Source organism: Phacochoerus africanus, chromosome 9 (genome assembly GCF_016906955.1).
Source record: "Phacochoerus africanus isolate WHEZ1 chromosome 9, ROS_Pafr_v1, whole genome shotgun sequence".
NCBI lineage: Eukaryota > Metazoa > Chordata > Mammalia > Artiodactyla > Suidae > Phacochoerus > Phacochoerus africanus.
The window spans coordinates 14,326,838-14,352,600 of record NC_062552.1 but is presented as its reverse complement, the minus strand read 5'-3'; positions in this window follow the sequence as shown (position 1 = coordinate 14,352,600).

Genomic DNA, 25,763 nt, shown 5'->3' with positions numbered 1-25,763 from the left:
AGAACAGAGGAAGGGTGCCTAACAAAATCATTCTCACAAACAAAATGTGTCTGAATTCATTACTCATACACATGGATTTTGCCTGGCTCTACTGACCAAAATCTTCACAGATACAATGATGTCCAATGTACTATTATATGAAGAAAACTCAATTTTATCACAGACTGCAAGCCTCCTCAGGGCCTTGAATACAAAGGACTCTATTTAGAAAGAAGCTACAATCTGTAAATATAATTCACAATCAAGGCTCTGAAAGTCACAAAACAGCAATGACCACATCTCTGATAACTAATTGAATCAAGTACCACCAGCATCCAATAAAGACTAACCAGACAGAGGAAGCCCCTAGACCATGCTTGTCTGCATTCTATACCACAGCCATGTGTCCAGACAGTCTTCAGTCCTAAAAAATAAATGCTGTTTCTGTTTGACCATGATTTATGAAAAGAGAAAAAAAAATGATGTCCTAGGCATTATAGTAATCTTTTTTTTTTTTTTGTCTTTTTGCCTTTTCTAGGGCCACTCATGCAGCATATGGAGGTTCCCAGGCTAGGGTCCAATCGGAGCTGTAGCCGCCGGCCTACTCCAGAGCCACAGCAACACGGATCTGAGCCGTGTCTGCAACCTACACCGCAGCTCACGGCAACGCCAGATCCTTAACCCACTGAGCAAGGCCAGGGATCGAACCCACAACCTCATGGTTCCCAGTCGGATTCGTTAACCACTGAACCACAACAGGAACACCATACTAATATTTTTAATTGTAGTATTATGTATCTTTTAGTACTAATAGTGTCTTAATAATGATCTATTTCATGTCTTTCTTGGCCACTGCCATATCTAAAACTAGTGTTCAGTGACCATGTTGAGCTCCCGTATTAATTATCCTTTCTGTTCTGAGACAAGCTTAAAAGGATGCACAGCAATGATGAAAGTGCATAGTTAAAAAGCTAAAAAGAAAGCAAAGTTTATTTTTCCCCATGCAATGTATAAGAAGAGATCTTAGGAGTCTCAGAGAGGAAAATACATACACAATCTGTTCAAACCACCCAATTTCTCATTTTATCCCCTACTTGCCCATCTCACACTAGCTCTTCATTTTTTAAAAATCCCTTGCCTTTCCTATCTTCCTACTGTTGTTCTCTTCTGGGTCCCATAGACTCACTATATATCCATACCAAGACTCAAGTTCTCACAGACATTTAGCATAATCATTTCACATAACATATGAACATTGTTCAAAGTTGCACATGGGGGAAAAGCATACACAAACCTTTTTCCCCTTGATCCAAAGCAATAATTGGGTGAAAACCTCCAAGTGTGAATGAAATGAAATCTTCCCCACTTTAAGTTTCCTCAGATAGAACTGCTTTTATCCCCCATTCCAACAATTACCCTAAAAATGGACATGTTTATGTAAGTGAAAATGTAGAAATAAGATTAAAGACAGTTGGAAGAAATTCGGACTTTAGTTGTAATTCTGCCTCTGTACCCAGGTGTGATATGAAGTGGTAAATAAGAAACAACTTAGACTAGCTGAAGACTTTAGTGTTAGCTGGAGTCTCACCTACTCCTCTACACGAGCACATACCAGATGGTTCCATGGCAGTCAGGAGGCTTAAAATGAAGCTATCATTTAGTCTGCAGCTGGAATACGCAGCATTGCCCACTTTAAAAAGATGCTCATTTATTCAGATGGATCCTATATAAAATGATTAGATCTCAAAGGACTTGCAGTTTTACTTTCTTCAAGTTTCTAAAACAGTTTAAACCTAGTGAACAATACTCCCACCCCACCCTAGCCAATTCACTTTCAAAACCAAATTTAGATATATTCCATCTGACTATATGTATGACATCATTATATGCTATAATGTGTATGTGGGTTCTTAGGTTAGATTTGACAATCAATATGCCATTATATTTTCATGTTGGCCCCACATTGTCATAATTACAGTAGAGCAACCAGTTTTATCAAAGTCTCCGTGCAGGTTTTCAAAAACTCCAGTCTTCCATCTATTGCTCTAGCACCTTCTCAGTGTTTAAATCATATCCTCTCTAACTTTACATCAATTTGGATTATCCTAAACATTTATTGGGTTTTATCCTATGCACATACAATCATATCCACATTTACATAATATTTTGAATTTTTTAATAATTATTCAGCCACTGAAAACTGTTTCCCATGTAGTCCCATGTACCCTTTTTCAGATTTCTAAAAAGGGACAAAGAAAGACAATAACAATTCAAACATGATTCTGCCCAACTAATTTTCTGAATTTTATAACATAAAGGAAGACTTGTAAACTTAGGTTAAAAAAACATCTAGAAATACAGTATAGAAATGGAGTGCAGGTGGTAGACAGTTTTCAAATCTTCTGGTCCCACCAACATGTTACTCATTTACCAGTGCGCAAATGATTAACAATAATACATGCTGCGTTCCCGGCATGAATAATTTCTACCTCTTCCACTGCCTAGAAACCATCGTAAGTACCTCCAAAATATTCATGCCTACAGAAACAGACGGTAATAGGAATTCAAGGGAATGACCTCTCACCTAAGATTCTCTCCTAAAGAGGAAAGGGTGAGGGGAGGACAGGCATAGTGAGAAGGAAGAAAAAGGAAAGCAAACAGATTTTCTTTGCAATTAATTTTACATAATTTTTTAAAGACTTCTACTTGGGCATCATGGAATTAAGCTTGTGTCGCGGAAAATTTGTGAACATCACAGCGCAACATTCATTGAGAGCACAAAGCTTCTGGGAATTTTGCAAAGCAAACTCCTGAGAAATCATATGTTATGTATGATTAGCATTGTATGTTACCTAGACCAGTCATTATGCTAAAAAAAAATAAATTCTAAACGCAATTTAAATGACCACTATGTTTATACCCTGTTATGCAAATCAACAATGGAAACTCAGTAAAATATTCCATTAAAATACATAATTCATGCCATTGAAATATATACAAGTCAAGCAATATCTTTGCCAAACAACGTATGTGAAAAATCTCAAATTGTTCCCCAGCGGGATTCCACAAACCCATTATAGTTTAAGCAATTACATGAAAGTACTTTTCTCCTCCCTTTTTCTTACCAACTGAAGTGTCTCCCCAAAGTTCAGTGTGTCGAAGCCCTAATGTGACTACATTTGAAGATACGGCATTTAGGGAGGTAAGTAAGATTAATCAAAGTCATGAGGGTGGGGGCCTGTTCCAACAGGACTAGTGTCCACATAAGAAGAGGAAGAGAGGCCAGAGAGCTCTCTCCATGTGTGCACAGTAAGGACACAATGAGAAGGTAGCTATTTACAAGCCAGGAATAGAGGTTTCACTAGAAACTAACTCTGGTGGGACATTTAATTTTTAATTTTTTCACATACCAAAAAAAAAACTGTACATAAATAGTGTGTACAACTTCATGAGTTTGGAGATAGGTACACATCCATGAAACCATCACCACAATCTGCCATAAACCTAACCATCACCTCCAAAGTTTCCTCCCAACCTCCTATTTATTTTTTGTGGGTGATAGAATAGAGAACATAAGATTTACCATCTGAGCAACTTTTCAAGTATGTAATACAATAATACTAAATACTGGTATTGTGCTATACAATAGATCTCTAGGGCTTATTTATCTTGAATAACTGAAAGTCTGTGCCCTTCAACTAATATCTTCCTAATTCCTCCTCCCCACTCAGCCCTTAGCAACCACCATTCTACTCTCTTTTCTATGAATTTATTATTTTAGATACACGTAGTATTATGTAGTATTTGTCTTTCTGTGTTTAGCATATTTCTTTAGTAAAATTCCCTCTAGTTTCATCCAAGTTGCTACAAAAAGCAGGACATACTTTTCATCGTGGCTAAATAATATATCATTGTGTGTGTGTGTTATCCATTCATTCATTATTGGACATTTAGGACACTTAGGTTGCATCCATAACTTGGCCATAATGAATAATGTTGCAATGAACATGTGAGTGTAGACATCTCTTTGATATCCTGACTTCAATTTCTTTGGATATATATATATATATATGCAGAAGTGGGATTGCTGAACCATACTATAGTTCTATTTTAGTGTTGTTAGGAACCTCCATACTGTTTCTCAAAAGTGGCTGCAACAACGTACATTCCCACCAACAATGTTCAAATAAACACTTTTCTCCACATCCTCGTGAAGAGCTGTTTTCTTTCGGCATATATATATGCCATCCTAACAGGTGTGAGGTGGTGTCTTATTGTGGTTCTAATTTATAATTTTCTGACAATTAGTGATGCTGAGAATATTTTCATATGGATAGGAAATATCTGTTGGTCTTTTGCATTTTTTCTTTGGAAAATATCTATTCAGTTCTTTACCCACTTTTTGATCAAATTATTTGTTTTGTTACTATGCTGTAAGAGTTCCCTGAATATTTTGGATATTAACCAACCATCATATAGTTTGATGATAGATAATATGGTTTGGAGATAGTTTCTCCCATTTAATAAGTTACCTTTTCATTTTGTTGACTGTTTCCTTTGCTGTACATAAACTTTTTAGTTTGATGTAATCCCACTTGTCTATTTTTCTTTACTTGCCTATGCTTTTGGCATCATATCTAGAAAATCATTGCCAAGGCCAACCCTAACAACATCTTATGGATTTCTTGCCTCCAGAGCTGTGGCAAAAAAAGCTTTCATGTCTTAATCCACCTAGTCTATGGTATATGTTACAGCAACCCAAACAGACTAATACATCTTGATATATTAGAATTTTGTAAAATTATTGAAACAAGTTTGTTAAATAGAAGCTGCCAGCTTTTATAAGGTTCACAAAAAATGAGAAATTAGTCACTAAAAAGAAAGACCCACATGGGCATAGACCTTATTTACACAGGAAATATTTATTCAGTGCTTTGAACATGTTAAACACTATTCTAGGCATTAAGGATACAATAATGGGTAGAATAGAGAAAGTACCTGCTCTCATACAGATTGCATTCTAGCAGGCAAATAATAAGTGTATAAACAAATAAATTAACAAAATAATTTTGATTAACAATAGTGCCATGAGAAAAATAAAACAATGCAATGTGACAGAGACAGGGTCTAACTAAGCAGGGAAGTGGACAGGTGATGGAAGGCTTCTCTAGAAAGGTGGAATCTGAGCTAAGAAAGGATAAAATAATAAACCCAGCCATTAAGATAAGAGAAAAGATCACTCTGGGTAGAAGAAAAGGCAAAGGCAAAGACTCTGAGGCAAGCATATGCTTGATTCATCTGAGGAGGAAAAAGAGCATGAGTGCCCTCGGGAAATGGTTACAAGATGGCCAGGGGCCACATTATATAGGGCCAACAGAAGGAACCAGAAATTCATAGTACAATACAAAGCAATGGTGGGAGCTACTGGAGGGTTAAAAATGAAGGAAATTATATGAAGTGATTTATGTTTTTAAAGATCACTTTAGCTAGTAAAAGATAAAGGATAAGAAAGGCAATAGGTGATACCAGGGGGCAAGTTAGGTGAAAACTGTATTAGATTAGGTAAAAGGTGGTAGTACCTTGGGTTAGAGCAAGTGGATATGTCAGTTGATTTGGTATAAGAGAACAAGGTTACATATTTTGGAGGTAGAGTCAATAAGCTTTCTGATGGCTGTATGAGTTGAGGAAAAACATAATTAAGAATGACTTTTTTGAGATCTAGTTTAAGAGACTAAGATGATGGCGACTTACTTGTATGTCTTATTAATTTCTGAATCTCCACAGCACCATACTTGGCTCGGAGAAGGCACTCAGTTGATATTTGTGAAAGAAAGAGAGGGGAAGGAAAGAGACAGGGGATGGGAGGAAGGGAGAGGGGAAGGGAGAATAGGATTGCCTTCACAATATCTTTACCCAAAGGAAAACATCACTGCCTTTTGCAAATACTCAACTATTTAAATAGAGCGATACCTGAATTTTTAAATATATGCACTCAGTATACCTTCCATAAAAGTCAGTATAATAAGTATTGTGCCTGATAACTGTAAAATATGTAAAAATTCCAAAAAGCTTTCTAAAGAAAGAGTATATGCTCTTCAGTATCAATTTAGAATCAAGTATATATTATTTCCGCCTATGCAAAATGATACTATCCATGGTACATGGTCCTTTTCAAGGTCAATTTGTTTAACCCAAATATCCATTCTTTGACCATGTCTTCGAATAGTTCATTTACTGTACCACTAAATTTGGATTTATCACTTTGAAGACTCTGTCTTCAAATTAATTTGAAGATATTTGGATAATCACAATCATTATTTCCTTACTAGAAATCACTGGAATCATCGTTAATTCAAAGTTTTGTCTTGTCCTTTTAGTTATGCATAAAAATATAAACATGAAAATTTGTAGGAGTTGCCAGAGCCAAAAGATACCCTATACAGGGAAGTTTCAATTAATACCAGGACTTGAATATGACGTATTTCTATGTCTACATTTTAAATGGCAAAATGAGTAACAGTTTCATCTTGCAAATAATGAGGAAGATTAAAACAACATGTAGGGTGGATCTGGAAAGTCAAGCCAGTCTTGATCATCCACACAACAGGCACAATATTATTTGGAAGGTAAAGGGAGGAGAAGAGGGAACTGAGGGAGCTGCCCTGGAGTTTAAAAACTCTGGGAGAGCATCACGGGGTGTTCTAGCCTGGTTCACATTAAAAGTAATCCTGCTGAATGATGCTAGTCAGAGGCAGAAAGACTTACCTTAACGCAGAAGTCCATGAAAATCTGCCATATCTGGCAACAGATATTTAATTTCTTAATTCCTCGGTGGCAAATTTATTTTTTAAATTTGTCAAGTCCTAGGAAGACACTTAAATGTTAGCACCTAATTCAGAGTGATCATTGAAGAGTAAAATTTGGAAGACTCACAGAGAGAAACAATCAGGATGGCTTCCACCCACAGGCGCATGGGGCCTGGACACCATGTCTGCCAGTCTATCTTCCGCTGGCTCTCCCAGCCAGAGAGCAATGCAGCCTGGAGACACTGGCATGCACACCTCTCAGGAGACCTGTGCGGAAAAAATGCAGTATTTTTTTCCCTGGTCACCATTTTCCCTTTCAAAAATCAAACTCTTTAGACATGCAGACAATCAGGGGAGCTAAGGTGTAACCTTAGTCATATGGCTTAACCTCCAAGAATTCAAGAGAATCACCTCTCATTCACTCCCCATTTCTTCAGACTCTAAAACCAGGACCGAGATGTTCTAATGGCAAACTCCAGTGTGACACAAGACAAATTCATGCTGAGCCCTGAGGTGCCTAGTCTTCTATATCCTTTTTTACAGTAGACAGAACTGACACCTTTGAAGGAATGTTCATGTTCTGTCCTCCTCTGAGTAGATGAGGGAAGCTCTCTGTCCAGAAGTCCCAATAGGAAAATGCAAGAGAAATCCATCCCAGCAAGAACACTGCACAGCCTTGTCTACAAACACAGTCCAAAAAACAGCCTTAGAAATCATCTCAACTACAAAAAGAACAACAAAAAGCAATGCTTTATCTTTGTAAATTTACTATATTAATTTGCTTCTTCTTTTTACCAACATTGTGAAGTACCTATATCACCTCATTGCAATTGATTTTATGACTTATTCTGTGCAATTCACTTTCTTGATTTCTCTGGATAGAATGAGGCAAGTGTTTCACGAAAGTGTATAATACAGTAGGTACACATTTTTAAATGCATCAAAATAAGTACACTGTGCAATCACTTTCCTTCATACCATGAAAACAGAGGTTATTTTAAATGCCCATTTTAAGTACCTACTTCTTCCAAAGAAGAAACATTAGAAAATCTATGACTTTGGCAAAGGTATATTTTGTTCATAGTTATACATTACCGGGGGAGGGGGAAGTCTGTGAGATTGGTGGAAATATTTAGTCCTCCAAAGTATAGGAGTGCGGACAGCAAAAAATTACAGCAAAGAATCCCAAGGAATATGACTTTCTTTTGCAGCACAGCAAGATTAACCTGTCTCACACAATAGCACTGGCTGGAAGAGAAACACAACTGTTGCCTGCACTTAGAAAAATACATGAAAAATATAGGCTTATAAAACAGGATTCTGGATATCTGGAGCTGATTATTATTAGAAATATTTCATATTTTCAATTGAGCAACAAAAAGCAACATAAAAGGTGATTAGAGTTTTAGGCTGCAAGAATGCAAAAAGGAAAGGAAATGGTAGAAGTACATGTAAAAAAAAAAAAGCAGTTTTAATGAAGTAAGAAAGAGGGAGAGGGAATTGAGAAGGGGCAGCTTCTTCTCAACTTGCCTTCTATCACTTTCCAGAGACAGAGGAAGTCAATTATGTACCACAGCATCACCTAATGCAATTCTATTCCCTGGCTGACCTTCACTTAACGCACTTCCCTGCAGGATGTCTTGACAAGTTTCCCTGCACATCAGCAGAAAAAACTTTTGCTACCTGTAGATCCAGAGAAGCTCATTAAAAACACACCAAGTTGAGCACAAGGCTGTAAATTACTTCAAAATCCTCAGATTTTCTCTTCTCTCTCAAAGTGTAGAGATCAATTATTAAGCTTTGCCTCAGAAAAGTAGATTACAATATGTGTTCTATATCACAGCTTTATCAAGAGGGTAGTCATTATCCACCACAAAGAAAACAAGTTTATAACCACACTAAAACAACTGTTATCTTGGGGGGGGGGGAGAAGGGGGCAGAGGGCAGGAAATAGGAAAGGGGGAAAAAAGATAAAAACAATTTACTGGGTAAATAAAGAAAATTTTAATAAAAATTAATAAACTAACATTTACTGCACTAATTAGTATCTCCTGGAGGGATACAAATGTGTTTATATCAGTTAAGACTGTCTGATATGACAAAAAAAATAGCCACATCTCTAACATCAAAGCACATTTCTTTCTTATTTCTCTTCCTCCCTTACTGTAGTGAGCATATGATGAGCACAGGAAGGAAGGTAGAATAATTCATTATTTTGTCTCCCACAGCTTTGTTAACTTCAACATTTTTTGAATAAATACAAAGTCATAAATTAGCTTGTAGCAAAACAGAATTAATTGAATGTCTTAAGTAGGATCATCAAACCAAGGTTTGAATCAATTTATCTGCCTACGATTTTGCTAATGTAGTTTCAGCTGATTAGGGCAAGAGTTGATGCTAAAGATGGGATTATTATTAGACATAAAAAGGAAAATATAAGATCAGGAAGATCTTACTTGCCCTGTTTTCACAAGAGAATTTTTTGAAGGTTATCTGGTGTGTGCCACAAGTCACAAGGCAACTCCCCTTTGAACAGTAATCCATGGTTGAAAAAATGAAGATGTTTTCAAAGGATCTGAAAATATTTATACATATACTAACAATGAAAAGGCTCTGAACTTCATTCTCTCAAAAGCCCTTGTCAGAAAATGTCTTAGAAATACTGCATGGAACAAGTGTGTGTGTGTGTGTGTGTGTGTGTGTGTGTGTGTGTGTGTGTAACAGCAATATTCACATATATATAATAAAATATATTAATGGAAAAGCAAAATATGCTCTAGGTAAGTGCATTATACATAAATAGAGAGGGAGATCTTTTCTAATTGTTTCCTTGGAAAATATATTTTTCAGGCATCCACGTGAAAGAAAAGTAACTATTCTGTATACAGTTAGAAAGACACAGGAGCAAAGTTGTGGGGAAGAGAGATTTTCCCTGCATTTCTAGTAGCAGAATCAATAATAGTCTGTGATTCTTTCAGCAACAAGTCTTCCCCACAGAAGAACTTATGACAGTCCCCCTGACTGACCCAGGTTAGGCCACAACTGCACAAATGCTCACTCTGCTCTATCCCCACATTTCATTAATGTGAGTTCTTTCCTCACAGACAAGATAACATGATCTTGGACTCCTAACACAATTACTTGTAATAAGTCACAATAAATTGAGGAAAATGAAAATGTTAGACTAAGGCTTAAGTAATATTAATTTGGCCCAAAGATACCAAATTTATGAGTAGATTTTTCATTTGGCTAATCCAAATGTTAAAGAATATATACAAATGGAGCAAAACAGCATGAAGGCTGTATAGCTGGAAAAAATATCCAGAAGTAGTTAAAAGTCTGGCTTGGCCACTCTCACCACTATTATTCAACATCGTACTGGCAGTCCTGGCCACAGCAGTCAGACAAACAAAAGAAATAAAAGGCATCCAAATAGGAAAAAAAAGAGGTAAAACTGTCACTGTACACAGATGACATGATACTATATAAAGAAAACCCTAAGGACTCCACGCAAAAACTCCTTGAACTAATCCACAAATTCAGCAAAGTAGCAGAATATAAAATAATATTCAGAAAATAGTTGCATTTCTGTATATTAACAATGAAATATTAGAAAAGGAATACAGAAATACAATACCTTTTAAAATTGCACCCCAAAAAATCAAACACCTGGGAATACACCTAACCAGGAGGTGAAAGACTTATATGCTGAGAACTATAAAACATTAATCAAGGAAATTAAAAAAGATATAAAGAAATGGAAAGACATTCCATGCTCCCAAGTTGGAAAAATTAATATTGTAAAAATGGTCATACTACCCAAAGCAATCTACAGTTTCAATGCAATCCCTACCAAATTACCCATGACACACAGTACTAGAACAAAACTAGAACTAGAACAAACAATCCAAAAATTTATATGGAACCACAAAAGACCCAGAATTGCCAAAGCAATCCTGGGGAACAAAAACCAAGCAGGAGGCATAACTCTCCCAGATTTCAGGCAATATTACAAAGCCACAGTCATCAAGACAGTGTGCTACTGCTACCAAAACATACATACAGACCAATGGAACAGAATAGAGAACCCAGAAATAAACCCAGACACCTGTGGTCAATTACTCTTCCACAAAGGAGGCAAGAATACAAAATGGGAAAAAGACAAACTCTTTAGCAAGTGGTACTGGAAAACCTGGACAACTGCATGCAAATCAATGAAACTAGAACACACCCTCACACCATGCACAAAAATAAACTCAAAATGGCTCAAAGACTTAAACGTAAGACAAGACACCATCAAACTCCTGGAAAAGAACACAGGCAAAACATTCCCTGACATGAACCTTACAAAGGTTTTCTCATGTCAATCTCCCAAAGCAACAGAAATAAAAGCAACAATAAACCAATGGGACCTAATCAAACTGAAAAGCTTTTGAACAGCAAAGGAAACCACAAAATAAACAAAAATATGATTTATAGAATGGGAGAAAATAGTTTCAATCGATGCAACTGACAATGGCTTCATCTCTATAATATACAAAAAACTTGTACAACTCAACAGCAAAAAAGCCAACAACCCAATGGAAAAATGGGCAAAAGACATGAATAGACATTTCTCCAAGGAAGATATACAGATGGCCAACAAGCACTTGAAAAAATGCTCAACATCCCTGATTATTAGAGAAATGCCAATCAAAACTACCATGAGATACCACCTCACACCAGTCAGAATGGCCATCACTAATAGGTCCACAAATAACAAATGCTAGAGGGGGTGTGGAGAAATGGGAACCCTCCTACACTGGGAATGTGAGCTGGTACAACCACTATGGACAATGGTATGGAGGTACCTTAGAAATCTATATGTAGAACTACCATATGACCCAGCAATCCCACTCTTGGGCATATATCCAGACAAAACTTTTCTTAAAAAAGACACATGCATCCACATGTTTGTTGCAGCACTATTCACAACAGTCAATACATGGAAACAACCCAAATGTCCATTGACAGATGATTGGACTAGGAAGATGTGGTATATATACACAATGAAACACTACTCAGCCATAAAAAAGAACAAAATAATGCCATTTACAGCAATATGGATGGAACCGGAGACTCTCATAATAAGTGAAGTCAGAAAGAGAAAGACAAATACCATATGATATCACCTATATCTGGAATCTAATATATGGCACAAATGAACGTTTCCACAGAAAAGAAAATCATGGACTTGGAGGATAAACTTGTAGTTGCCAAGGGGGAGGAGTTGGGAGTGACATGGATTGGGAGCTTGGGGTTAATAGAAGCAGACTATTGCCTTTGGAATGGATTAGCAATGAGATCCTGCTGTTTAGCACTGGGAACTCTGTCTAGTCACTTATGATGGAGCATGATAATGTGAGAAAAAAGAATGTATATGTGTATGTGTAACTGGGTCACCATGCTGTACAGTAGAAAAAAAAATTGTATTTGGGAAATAACAAAAAAAAAGATTAGAACCCAAAAAAATTAAAAAATTAAAATAATAAAAATAAATGGTGATCAAAAAAAAGTAAAAAAGAAAAGAAAGAAAGTCTGGCTTGGTAGAAGAATGATGAGTTCCTTACTAGATTTGACCATGGTCAAGATATGCAATCTCCCAGCTTTGGTGTCCTCATTTACCAAAACCAGGAGACAGTAGCATCCGTAATACATAGAGGTTTGTCGTAAGGACTAAAACTGTTGATGTTTTCAAAAACTTAGCACAATAGCACACAATAAGAACTTGATACATGGTAGCTAGACTATTTTTATTGCTAACTAGATAAATTCTCATTTTTCATTTCACTTAGCTTTTTTGTATACCCTATGATGTTATAATAGAGCAGTTGTTAAATCTTCCCAGTAATTTTGAACACAACAACAAAAATACCTAGGCTTCATCATTTTTTATAAAACTTAAATGGTTTTTAAAATCAGGTTTAAAAAACCTAACTTGAGGGAGTTCCCATCGTGGCTCGGTGGTTAACAAACCTGACTAGCATCCAGGAGGATGCAGGTTCAATCCCTGGCCTTGTTCAGTGGGTTAAGGATCCAGCATTGCTCTGAGGCTGTGGTGTAGGTCGCAGATGCAGCTTGGATCCTGTGTTTCTGTGGCTGTGGTATAGGCGGACAGCTACAGCTCTGATTGGACCCCTAGCCTGGGAACCTCCATATGCTGCAGGTGCAGCCCTAAAAAGACAAAAAAAGACACATACACACAAAAAAAAACCTAACTTGATAGACTTTTCATTTCTCTTCTGCTGGTGATGAAAAACCAATAGCCGAAACAGTTCCATACACCAGACCCGTCTATGACATGATATTTACACCCTGCACAGGCTCAGATTTTCATAGGTTAAGCATATTAAATTTTGCAATAAGAAAAATTGAATATCCCAATAAAAATATATTTATATATGTACAAACATATACGTATGTATGCATAAATTCCTGCCATTTGAAAGGCATTATATAATCCCTAAGTATGGAATGTTTTATGTAAGTAATACTTTGTATTTTACTGTAGCACCCTTTTAAAACTGTGTTTTTCGGAGTTCCTGTCGTGGCTCAGTGGTTAACAAATCCGACTAGGAACCATGAGGTTGCAGGTTTGATCCCTGGCCTTGCTCAGTGGGTTAAGGATCTGGCGTTGCCGTGAGCTGTGGTGTAGGTTGCAGACACGGCTCGGATCCCGCGTTGCTGTGGCTCTGGCGTAGGCCGGTGGCTACAGCTCCGATTCGACCCCTAGTCTGGGAATCTCCATATGCCACAGAAGCATCCCTAGAAATGGCAAAAAGACAAAAAGTAAAAAATAAATAAAACTGTGTTTTTCATATTTCCAGTCCAGCTGAAACTGTAATTAGTGCAAATTTCTGAAGTTTATACCCTGGTAAGGGAAAGAGTGTCACTATCTGTCAGAATTAGAGATGACTTGCCCAAATAGGAGAAACAAAAGATTGTTTATTTGGGGGGAATTTATATTTATGGCCAGCAAAATATTTCTCTGGTGCTTTGGATTCTCCTCTCTGGAACTATGAGAAGGCAACTTTAGTTAGTTGCTCTCCCTCACATCTGAGCAGAGCTGCAATAACAGCAAATGGTCCTTGGAAATCACAATCACATTAGGCTGCTGTTCAAATAGCTTTTAGGGTTGTGATAATAGGAGGCATTCCTAATAACTGGTGACTCTGTGAGACCCTGCCCAGAAGGCCTCCAAATGGCAGCACACAATTTAAATTTTAATCTGGAAACAGCGGAAATGATGAGATTCCAGCTGGGGACCTTCTGGTCTGAAGGCCAGTGTTCAACCTCCCCATTAGATGCCCCAAAGGTTCATTGAGTCGATGACTGAGTGCTCTTAGTCACTCCATGCCCATCTCCCACCTGATTCTCCAGACAGAAGGAAGTTGCATTTCTTTGCTTCCACAGAGGCTTTATTGGAGCTGATGAAGCATTCCCAACCACACTGCTGTGATCCAACAAACGCATTTGTGCTTGAAATAAGTGGCATGATAATCTCATCATTCTGACGAGAGATAACTTCCTGAACTTTTTTTTTCCTTCCATGTGCTGAGTGGGCTTTGGGACATACGTACCCACTTTAAGCTTCAAATAAAAGCTGGCAGATGCGTGCCCTGGGCAGGAGGAAAGCACTTTATTTTTCCTACAATAAGCAATAACCCTTAGTATAATAACTCAACACAAGTTAAATAGCTAAAGGGAACATTAGTGGGACCCTGTCAGCATAGAAAGGAACAGCTGGCCACGTTAGTAATCATTGCATGTCATTACTTGGGAAGTCCACTCCCAATTCTACTACCAACTTGTATTTCCTGAGTGTTTAGGCAGTATCACACGACAGATGAGAAAGTATCATAACAGGACATTGGAGGCACAACTCCAACATTGATACTTGGCAAGACCAGGTTTGGTTTCCAAAAAGCAGAAAGGAAAAATATCTTACTAACTGAAATAAAGTTGGGAAGAAATTTTTGAAGAGCCCTGCAATCTCTCTCATATCTCTGCCTAAATAATTTTTAATAGGAAATTTTTTATCCCCAGTGTATAACAATGACTCCCAAGTATGGTGATTTGTCTCTCAGACAAGGAGTATGAGTTTAATGAAAGGATGAATATTAATACCTGGATGCCTGGAATACTCAGAGTGAAATGCAGCTGTTTCCACTGGGCTCCATTAGGAAACCTATTCCAGTACCCCAATACCCTCAGCAGCAGAACTAGAAAGTTGTTTTGATTTTTTTAAACCACACACAGGAGCAAATTTCTGCAAGGTGGAAATGGGAATAAAACTAGTGTTTTGGAATTTTTTCTTTGCAGATAGTCATCAAATGAGGTACAATATTTGCTAACAGAGGGTAATTTGAATTATCCATGGATAGTTCAAAAACACAAAGAGTTCATTACCCAGATATCTCTATTTAAAATAGATTTGCTTTTGTTCATCAGCGCAGTGCACATGGTTGGGAAATGGCAAAGTGCCAGAATGAAACAGCTCCTAATTTTCAGAGGAGGCCACCAGCTAATTACACAGACTGCAGGTGTGAAGAGAGAAGCTCAAAGTAATCAATAGCAGTAATTAATCTGCTAGACTGGAGCTAAAGAGCTAACAGCTGGACATCAGAAATGGACACATGCAACAAGATCAGCAATAATTACCTCTTTAAATATTGAATTTCCATAGCAACAATTAGGCTTATAAATAAAGGCTGGAAACCAAGGCTTCGAGGCATGACATTGCATGGCAAAACACAACATTCCCCAAATAAACCCTTTTAACAAAATACCAACAATATGCTTGGGCTGGGTCAACCAGTGTCCAGGGTAGGAAGAAGCTGAATGTAGTTCCTCCAGCCTTGGCTTTCTTGGCAGCCTGTCATTGGCTATTAAATCTCTGAGTCACAAAAATGGCCCTAAAAGTTTGCTTTGGGCAAAAGAGCAATGCTTTTCCACATCACCTGGCATCACAGAACTACCAGCTATAAGACTTTTTCTCATCTTTGAAATGTATTCTTTTTTAAAAATCACAAAACCTATAAGCTAAATGTTTAACTAAAGTGCTGAAACCATCGATCTTGAAGAAAACAAAGGTGTTTTCAAGACTAATATGACAAACAAGAGACCCAGACATTGAGGCTGATGTGACAATCTTTGCTTTGTGGAAAAAATAAAGATAACTTTTTGTTAGTGGGTTTTATATTACTTGTAGGTCAATGGAAAAGGAGAGGTTAGTTGTTATTAATGTGAACTACATGCCTGATGCTATGATCTTCATCAATTTGAGCATAATATTGTTTTGTTTGATGAAGCAAAAGAGGCATAGGGAGGGCAAAGACTTGCCAGGGCCTCATAGCCAATAGATGGGAGGCTGGAAGGCCATGACTTGAACTTGGCCCTGGGAGTTTTAAAGATATTTCAGTAAAGCACTCAGACATCTTTGGGAAAGAAGTATGTTCTCTAAAACACTTCCAATTATTGTTACGATTTGAAATGCAATTTAAATTATACTGTTTATGTCCTATCACTATCACACAAAAATCAGTGATAGTTTACTCAGTAAATATTGTTTAATTTTCTTTCATGATTTTTCATTTTGATTTCAGTTCACAACTTCCATAGTCCTTATTCAAACAAATAAGGATTCCACAGAAAAATATGATGAACAATAATTACCATTCACTTACTTTGGAATATGGAGTTAGCCAGGCATATTTCACCTGAATCATTATCAAAATACAGCAGTTTTTATTGAGAGCCTATTCTCTGCCAATTACTGGGCAAGGAACTTTTCATGCATCAACTAATTTAATTCTCATGATAATTAAATTAAACTATACAATATAATTAACACCAATTCACACTTGAGAAAAATGAGGCTCAGAGATATTAAGCAATATTCCCACAGACCCACGTATCAGTACAAGCTTCTTTGAGTTAGAAATTATAGTCCATCTATACTCTCTCTGCTTCCAGGCTACACCTCCTTATGTTGCCACTTTTTTTTTTTTTTTACTAATTATGATAACTTTGTACTTCGGATCTGGATTTTCTGCACCATTCTTTATAGTAAGACACCAACTACTTAAGAAATAATACATGAAATAGATATGAAGAGGAGCATTTTAAAAGGTGCAATCTTTTTGAAAAACACCAGCAGTAGCATTCTTCTGTCCATTCAAATGGAATAAGGACAGTAGCAGCGTCTGGTTAAAGAGCATATGTTTAAGAGCTTATACCTTGAAATTAAACTCTGCATTTGAATTTCAGGTCCAACAACATTATCTCTGTGATTGCAGTGATTCAACCTCCCTGTAGAATGGGCATAGTAGTAGAACTTGCATAATGTTGTTAAGGACTAAGAGAGTTTAAGTCTGTTAAGCATTGGCGCAGATCTGGCATATAAGAGGAGCTCTGTACCCAGTAAAATGTTACTGTTGCTTATTTTCTAATCTTTGCTTTCATCCCCCAACTCCTTATTCCAATTCTCTTTTTTATTTCTACCATCACTAATACAGGTCAAGACCTTTAGTCCTGCAGTCATGCCTTCATCTCCTTGTCCCTGGCACATCTAACACATTGCCTACAAGGACAAGGAAAGTGCTGATTCTTGCTATTGTATGAATGTGCAAATGAAGGAAGCACATCAGGACCTGTACTTGGGCAGATGAATTTGTGTCGGCTAACACTCACTCAGATGGCCTCAGTACTACTACATATATGTCCCTCAGCAACCAAGTTCTAAAATAACAGCCAACTTCGGGAAGACTATCTGAAATTGTATAATAATGTCCCATTCCAGGATCTCTCCATGAAACAGAAGTGAAAGAGGAAAATTGTAAGTCTAGGTACACAAACTCACCTCATGCAACACATGGAGAGATATGTAAACTTTGACTGCTCTCAAGCTAAACTGCTTTGCAACTGCCATGTTCAGTGCATACACACACTTACACACACTCTCTTACATTAATTCCTTACTCCTACCATAAATTGTTGGACTCTGAGGTGCGTAAGCAATAGCGACAAATACAGAAAAAGGGACTATTGTAACAAAGCAAAAAAATAAAAATAAGAACTTACCAGTTGAGTCAGTGTGCTCCTTTAAGTATTAATCTATGCCCTAAAGAATAAACACATTATTTTACCAAGCTATTGAAACATGCTACTTTTTTACTACTCTGAGATGTTGGGTCAGAAAACAGAGGGAATAGAGGGTACTGTTCTTAATAAGGGAACTAGTTTTATGTTCTTTCACTTTTATTTCAGTCTTCATTATTTCTATAGGTAAAACACCCATGATTGTGTCATGTTAAATGGCATTCCAGTTTTAGGTATAAAAATAATGAGTGATTCCTTTATAAATAATAAAGCCTTACTCCAAATAAAACCTAATTACCAGTCCTTTAATTGAATATAAGCACTTTGTTAAAGTTTGATCTTTCAACTATCACTGGTAAGTAAATCAATAGTGTTTGGAGGGAGAATACTTACCACCAAACTCCTGGTGTCTCCATGGATGGCAGATGATTTCCACTCCACTGTCCAACGAAGAGTAGTTTGGGAAGAACACTTCCATCCTCTCTGTCTATATGAAAAGAGAAGCAAATTAACTGACAGAAAAATCAAGGACAAGAGAGATACAAAGAGAGAAATAAATAGTGAAGGCTGGTAATGCATTTGGAATATTTCCTCATGGAAAACCCTATCTAGCTTTTAGTGGCAGGTGGATTTTGGAAGACAAGAGTAGATCATAACAGTATAAGATCTAATTTGATCTCAATATGACACTATAAGAACCTTACTTTTCAAAGAAGTAGGCAAATATTGTGTAATAACGTCAAATGCCAGAGATTCCCATTTTTAAAAAAATTCAAATTGAAGAAAAGTGAAGGTGGTTTGATTGCCATAATATCTCCAGAAGGAAATAAACCACTGCTGGTGATTCTCTTCCCCAGCTGTACATTAGACCAAGGGTTGGTAAACTATAACCATGAGTTAAATCCATGCCTCCCACCATTTGTTTTGGTTTGGTTTCGTTCTTTTCTGCTTCTTAATTATGCTTTTAATCGACATTTATTATACTAAAATACATACAACAAACATCTACCATTTAAGCCTCCTCAGTATAGTTGGGTGGCATTAAGTACATTCATATTGCTGTGTCATCATCACCACCACCCACCTCCAGAATTTTTCATCATCCCACACTGAAATTTTGTGCCTGTTAAACAATAGCTCCCCATTTCCCCCTTTCCCAGACCCTAGTAATTATGATTCTACTTTCTTTCTCTATGAATTTGACTCCTCTAGGTACTTCATGTAAGTGGAATCATACAATGATTGTCCTTTGGTGTCTGGCTTATTTCACTTCTATAATGTTCTCAAAGTTCATCCACGTTGTAGCATTCCTTTTTAAGGTTGAATATGTTCCATTTTATATATACACCATATTTTGCTTATCTGCTTATTGAGGAATGTTTGTGCTGCTTCCACCTTTTGACTGTTGTGAATAATGTTGCTGTGAACATGGGTGTACAAGTACCTCTTAGAGTCTCTGCTTTTGATTCTTTTGGGTATGTATCTAGGATGGTATTTCTAAATCATATGGTAATTCTATGTTTAATTAAATAAGATTTCATTAGAACACAGCCATGTTTATTTGTCTGTGTGTTGCCTATGGTTACTTTTGGACTACAATGGCAGAGTTGAGTGGTTGTAATAGAGACCACATGGCCCACAAAATCTGAACTGCTTATTATCTGGCTCTTTACAGAAAAAATTTGCCAATACCTGCAATATATCTCAAGGCACTTATGAAAATGCAGATGTCCAGAGACTCTCAGACACTTTGAATCAGAATCTTCAGGGGAGAGAACTACAAAGCTGTATTTTAATGTATTTTTTCAAAATGATTCTGACATTGCTAGCCTCTGAGTCAGCATCTGAGGACCCCTGAAAAAAAAAAAAAAAAACCTCCAGAAACTGGTACAAATATATCCAATTGCCCTAAATGCTGGCAATACAGCATTCAGTGAATCTCAGTATTTAATAAACCTCTAATGCATACACAATCCTTGAAAGCATGTATATTGAGAATTCAGCAAAAGCTAAGTTTGATTTAAAACTTGCATCTGAGGAGTTCCTGTCGTGGCTCAGTGGTTAACGAACCCAGCTAGCATCCAGGAGGATGCTGGTTTGATCTCTGGCCTCACTAAGTGGGTTAAGGATCCAGTGTTGCCATGAGCTATGGTGTAAGTTGGATCCAGCATTGCTGTGGCTGCTGTGTAGGCCAGCGGTTACAGCTCCAATTGGACCCCTAGTTTGGTGCTGGAGTCCAGCTCCAGCAGCCAGGGTGTTCCTGTGGGGATGGACGGTGTCAGCGAATGCACACAGAGACAGCCTCTTTGTCCATTCTTTCAGGGTGCTGGACTGCTCGAATTTTATTAGCATAGGTAGCAGTTTATATAGACAGCTTAATTGTAACTTACATCACAGTGCTTACATCATATTTTTAAATGTTAAACTTTTAGATTACATGGTACAGTAGATATACATTGTGTTCTAAGGATTTTAATTAAAACCAACGGATACAATACATCACGCAAAACTATAATGGGTCAAAACATCATGCAGAAAAAACATTATATAAAAATAAGAAGTTTTGGTACAAAGCATCTTGTGGTTACTACCTATTATTATGTTAAGTTAATCCTTAACAGCCAGAAAGGTCACAGGCATAAGAATCTGACATTAACAAAGTTCATTTTTTTTTGTCTTTTTTTTTTTTTGCTATTCCTTTGGGCAGCTCTCGCGGCATATGGAGGTTCCCAGGCTAGGGGTCGAATCGGAGCTGTAGCCACTGGCCTACGCCAGAGCCACAGCAACGCGGGACCCGAGCCGCATCTGCAACCTACACCACAGCTCACGGCAACGCCGGATCATTAACCCACTGAGCAAGGGCAGGGACGAACCCACAACCTCATGGTTCCTAGTCGGATTCATTAACCACTGCGCCACGACGGGAACTCCCAAAGTTCATTTTTAGATTAAAACCTAGGGTAAAAAACTTCAAAATATTATGGCAAGGGGACAGAATAAGAAATTATTTTTATTTCTAATTCAAACAATTTATTAAAACTTAAGGAGTTCCCATTGTGGCTCAGTGGTTAACAAATCTGACTAGGAACCATGCGGTTGCGGGTTCGATCCCTGGCCTTGCTCAGTGGGTTAAGGATCTGGCGTTGGTGTGAGCTGTGGTGTAGGCTGCAGATGTGGCTTGGATCCCGCATTGCCGTGGCTCTGGCATAGGCTGGTGGCTACAGCTCTGATTCAACCCCTAGCTTGGGAACCTCCATGTGCCTCGGGAGTGGCCCTAGAAAAGGCAAAAAAAAGACCAAAAGAAAAAAAAAACTTAAAAGCTTCCCAGGAAATTAAAAACAAGATTTATAATTATTATGTTTTTTAACATGAATAATGCATACCTATTTTCAACCTGTGGTGTGCTCCAAAATATCTAAGACCTATTGTTACTTATAACAAACTAATGAATATAATTTCTTACTTTAACTAAATTAGATTTGAATGGGGAGAATTCTACCAGGATGAAACTCTTGTTGTTCCATTGTTATTTCAGTTTACTGAGTCACAAATCAATACAGGAAAGTAAAATAAAAAGCAAATAACAGGAGAGACTGAATTATCCAAGAAATAGTTTTCATTCTTGTGCTGTGAAGCAGCCCCTTTGTTTTGTTGTTGTTAGGTCAGCAGGTGAGCCTTATTGTCTTCTAGGGCCTGTCCTCGGAATTGCGCCATACAGACAGGCCTTGATCAGGAGCTAGCCCTCGGAATTGTACCGTTCAGGCAAGCTCCCTTGCTTGGCTCCTTGTATCTTCTCGGCTCCCTGCAGTTTGGGAACCTCCGTATGCCACAGGTGAGGCCCCCAAAAGACAAAAAGACCAAAAAATAAAAAATAAATACAAAAACTTGTGTCTGAAAGATGAACAGTCTGGATGTTGAAGCAAGCCTGATTCTGAACAGAGTAACTGGAACACATACAAGAGGAGATATTTTAATGGCCTCCCTCTTATTGATTCATGTAATCAGGGTGTAGAATTTCTTCATCTCAGTAGTCTGTCATCTCTCTTTGACTCGGCGTCTCTAAACCTTTGACCTGTTGACAGCTTCTACTTTTTTGTCTGTGCTGTTTTGTTTTGCTCTACATTTTCTATGTCTGCTCATCGATTTTACTATCCTTCTATCTTTTGGGGATCTCAGTCCATCTTAACATTGGTGTGTGTTCATTTTTGAGATCACAGAGGTGAAGAGGTTTGAATGGAACTCTGAATTTCCCTTATTCTTTTCTCTCCTTTCAGATATTTTCAATTCTCTGCATGAGTCCATAGAAAATATTCACACCATTGTGGTCTTGTGAGCCAAATCGCACTCGACCCAAATATCCCAGTAATGGCACATACCATATCCCACTGAAGCAAATGTAATTTAATGATAATCTCTCTGGATTGTAAAAGTAAATATTCTAGCCCAAGCAAAGTCACTCTCATTCCAGGCAATTTTCATTATGAAATAATAGTACACAATAAGAATTTGTATTTTCTTTAGACATAATTAAATAAATGGACTAGAGCTATACTTGATTAGGGCTAAAATACTGGGGGCAGCACATAACCAAAACCAGTAACAATTATATGAAAAATGTACTTTAATGTGTATTTAATCAAGTTAACAAACATTCAACATGGTCCCTATTAGGCACTGAAGAGAGAAAAATGAACAAAGCAGAGTCCAGTGATCCTTAGCTTTATTCCATTTGCTAAACAATTAGAATATCAGGATTTTTGACAACATACTAAAAAAGCTGAAACTAATCTGCTATACATGTGGTCATCCTTCAAAATTATATAGATGTTTGAATGGAACTCTGAATTTTCCTGACCATGACTTCTTTTATTTTCATATAGGAAAGTTCTTACATGTTCCAGAAATCAAGCCATCTTTCTTGATTTTGGCTTGGTGTGGCACTCTATTACCTAATACAGCTGGCTGTACCCACACTGCACTGATTTATATCAGCTCAGTCCTCACCCATCAGATTGTACTAAATATTACAGATGCTCAAAAGTAGAAAATATTTTATATCCTGATTAAATGTTGTTGGTATAGTTATAAAGGGTTTAAGTATTTTCTAGAAAAGAGGCAAAGTCAATGTTTAACCTTTTTTCCCCCTTTATAACTGAGGTACATTTTCTTGAACTTCAGTTATTATTCTAACACTTTTAAATGCTTATCTAGCAGTGGCCTGATTTCTTGCACTTTTAAAAATCTTCTCATTCATTCTCAGGTTAGCTGCGATCGGTCTTTCTTCTCAGGTACAGTCATATACTAGAAAATCCATGGGTGAGAGGTCAACAGACTCAGTTCCAAACTGAGCTCATCACTAATTAGCTGTATAATCCTAAACAACTTTATTAAAATTCTCTGAACCTCCACTTCCTCACTTATAAAATGTGGGTATTAAAACTTCTTTTGAGAGTTTTTTTAATATTTAAAAAACAGAATTTAAGGCATAAAATACAGGATCATGCAGAAGCATGTCCTCAATAAAAAGCAACCATTACCATTCTTTTTACTAATATTATGTAAATTACCACATCAGTCCCCTGTCTAATCTCTCTATTCATATCCTACTACCTTCTGCAGATAACCCTATTTCAAATCATTATCAACACTACTACAGGTGTGGCATTTCTACAATATGATTCTGCTTCATTTCTTCTCCTGCTGAAAGTCATTCAATGGCTCATGAACACTTTATCCCAAATGTATCTCCACTTGCAGTTTCCTTTGAGGGACATTATTAGCTTCCTATTGCTGCTGTAACAAACTACCATGAACTTAGTAGTCTGAAAAACTCAAATTTATTATCTCATAATTATGGAGGTCAGAAGTCTAAAATCAAGGTATTGGTAGGGCTGTATTCCTATGGCAGCTCTTGAGGAGAATCAGTGATCTTGCCTTTTTGAGCTTAAGGAGCCCACTTAAATTCCTTGACTCCTGGCCCCTTCCTCTATCTTCAAAGCCAGCAGTGTAGCATTTTCATATTTCTCTCTGATTCTGACTTCCCTTCTGTGTCCCTCTTCCACTTTAAAAGATCATTATGATTTATCTGTATCTTACAAGATAATCTCCTTATCTTAAAGTTAGCTGACTAGTAAAAAAAAAAATTTACCTGCAATTTTAATTTCCCCTTGTCATGCAATGTAACATAGCCACGGGTCCCAGAGATTAGGATGTAGCCATCTTTGGGGGTAGAAGGAGGACATTATTCTGCCTACAACAAGGACCATGTTTTTCCTTGCCCCATGCCTTCACACATGCTGTTCCATCAGCCTATAATGTTCTTCTCCTGCTTCTCCATCTGAAGCAATCTCCTTTCATTTGAGACTCAAATCAAGTATCAACTCATTCAATAAGAGTTAATATACCCTCGCCTTGTCGGAATGATATTTCTCATTTCTACATTTATCTAACACTCTATAAATTATAATAGCTCTACTATTGAAGTTATAACTATTGATTTATTTACATCAGACAAAATACAGTATGGTCAGAACCTGGGTCGCTATCTCTGAATATCACCATTAGCAGGGTGTGAAAATTAAAACAGGTGCACAATAAATGCCTGATGAAAGATCAAATGCATCTTTGGGAGGAAAAACATGTATAGATGTTGCTGTTATTTTGTTGTTTGGTTTTACTGATTTTTTTGCGTGTTTTTGCTTATTTCCTGAGTTTTATCTGTATTACATTTAGTTCAAAAAATCAAAGGTGTGACTACGGTGAAAGTATGAATCTAAAATGGAAGTTAAAGTCCCTATAATTCTCAATAGCTTCACCTTGGAAATCACCTGAGGAGCTTCAAAAATAACTGATGACTTCAACCTAGCCCCAGAGATTCTGTAGGGCATTAGGAATTTTAAATCCCTCATTCCATTGTGAGCAAAGGTTAAGAATCACTGGTTTAGATCTAGTGCTCAAAGATTTCCTGTAACAATATCAAGAGGAATATGCCATATTTTTAAATCAACAATATTTGCGCAATATACTAACACTGGTTATTGATCAAACATAACATGGCTACAGGCAAATGTTATACAGGCATACTTTTATTGCACTTCACAATGGTTTTTTTTTTTTTTACACAAATCCATGATTTTCCAGCAATCCCGTGTCAAGCAAATCTATTGGCACCATTTTTCCAACATTTGCTCACTTCATGTCTATGTCACATTTTGGTAATTCTTGAAAGAGTTCAGACTTTTTCATTACTATTATATTGTTATGGTAATCTGTGATAAGTGATCTTTGATGTTACAGTTACAAAAAGATTACAATTCACTGAAAGTTCAGAGATAGTTAACATTTTTTAAAATTTTTTATTATAGCTGATTTACATAGTCCTGTCAATATTTGCTGTACAGCAAAGAGACCCAGTCATACATCTATACACACTCTCTTTCTCATATTATCTTTCATCATGTTCCATCAAAGTGATTGGACATAGTTCCCTGTGTTACACAGTAGGACCTCATTGTCTATCCATTCTAAATGTAACGGTTTGTATCTATTAATCCTGAACTCGCAGTCCATCCCACACCCTCTTGGCAATCACAGGTCTGCTGCCCATGTCTGTGGGTCTGTTTCTGTTCTGTAGATAGGTTCATCCGTGACATATTTTAGATACTACATATAAGTGACATCATATGGTATTTTTCTCTTTCTGACTTATTCACTTAGTATGAGAATCACTAGTTCCATCCATGTTGACACAAATGGCATTATTTTGTTATTTCATGGCTGAGTAACATTCCATTGTATCCATGTACCACATCATCTTAATCCATTCAAGGACTTGCCTAG